Genomic DNA, 2,060 nt, shown 5'->3' on the forward strand with positions numbered 1-2,060 from the left:
AGAAACCGTTACTTTGAATAGATGAATAACAAACAGTGAGATTGAATCAGTAATTCAAGAATTGCCAATAATGCCAACAACAAAACAGGGCCAGGTGAACTCACAGTTGAAGTCTACACAAAACTCAAAGAAAAATTGCTATCATTTTTTCTGAAACTGTTTTTTTTTAATTTAGAAAAAAGGAATTCTCCCTAAATTAATCTCTAAAGCTACTATAACCCAGATACCCAAACCAGGAAAACACACACGCGTGCGCGCACACACACACACACATACACATTCTACATATGAATTTTCCTGGTAAATATAGATGCAAAAATACTCAAAAAAATAGCTAACCTAGTCCAACAGCACATCCAAAAGATAATTCGTCATGATAAAAGTAGGTTTCATCTCAGAAATGGAAGGGCTATTTGAATATACACAAGTCAACAAATGTAAGACATCACATAAACGGAATTAAAAACATAAACCGTAGGATTATCTCAATAGATGCAGAAAAAGCATTTAACAAAATTCAGTGTTTTTAATTATAAAAATTCTAAGTCAAATAGGCATAGAAGGAACTGATCTCAAACTAATAAAGGTTATGTAGGAAAAACTCACACCCAACATCATGCTGAATGCGAGAAAGTTAAAAGCATTCCCCCTGGGAACACAAACAATACAAGAATGTCCATGTTCACCAATTCTATTCAACATAGTGCCGGAAGTTTTACCCAGAGCAATCATTCATGAGAGAAAAATAAAGGGCACCTAAATTGAGAAAGAGAAAGTCAAACTATCACTGTTTACAGATGAAGTGATTATATACCTAGAAAACCCTAGACTCCTCCAAAATACTGTCAGTTTTAGTAAATGAATTCACTTATGTCTCATGTCACAAAATAAATGTACACAAATTGGTAGCACTGCTATATATCAACAACCACAAAGCTGACAATCAAAGCAAGAACTCCATTTCTTTTACAGAAGCTACGAAAAGATATTTAGGAATATACTTAACCAAAAAAGTAGAAGATCTCTACAAGGAGAACTACAAAACACTGCTGAAAGAAATCATAGATGACACAAACAAATGGAAATGCATCCCATGCTCATGGATTGGAAGAAGTAATATTGTGAAAATGACCATAATGCCCAAAGCAATCTACAGATTCAATGCAATTCTTATGAAAATACCCACATTACTTTTTATAGAATTTAAAAAATGCGAAAATTCATATGAAACCAAAAAAGCCCAAATAGCCAAATAAATCCTAATAAGAAAAAAAAAATGGAGCCATCACATTACTGAACTTCAAATTATACCACAAGGCTGCAGTTACCAAAACAATATGGTACTGATATAATGTAGGCTCATAGACCACTGGAACAAAATAGAGAACCCAGAAATAAAGCCAAATATGTAAAGCCAACTGATGTTTTACAAAGCATACAAAAATATAAATTGGAAAATAGACACCATATTTAATAAATGGTACTGGGAAAACTAGCAAGCCACATGTAAAAGAATAAGACTGGATCTCATTCTTAAGGGAAAAAATAAATTTAAAAACAAACAAAAAAAACAGTTAAAACAAACATAAATTCAATAATAATTAGAAGAAATAGTCTACCAAAATGAGAGGAAATGAGAAAAATAACTCAAGTAATATGACAAAACAGGGTGCCATAAGGTCCCAAAAAGGTCACACTAGGTCTCCAGCAATAAACTTGAACCAAAATGAAATCTTTAAAACACCAGATAAGAAATTCAGAATGTTGATTATTAAGCTACTCAAGAAGATATAATAAGAAGGTGAAAATCATCATAAACAAATGTTTCAAAGTAGTTCAGGTCTTTATTTGGAGATCAAGCATGAGTTCGAGTGATGTGACAACAAGGGGATGGCTTGTGATAGTTAATATTAGGTGTTAAGTTGATTGGATTAAAGGATGCCTAGATGGCTGGGAAAGTATTGTTTCTTTGTGTGTCTCTTGGGTTTTGCCAGAGGAGGTTGACATTTGAGTAAGCAGCCTGCAAGAGAAAGACCCAGCCTCAATATGGATGGACACCA

Source organism: Macaca nemestrina, chromosome 7 (assembly GCF_043159975.1).
Source record: "Macaca nemestrina isolate mMacNem1 chromosome 7, mMacNem.hap1, whole genome shotgun sequence".
Classification (NCBI taxonomy): domain Eukaryota; kingdom Metazoa; phylum Chordata; class Mammalia; order Primates; family Cercopithecidae; genus Macaca; species Macaca nemestrina.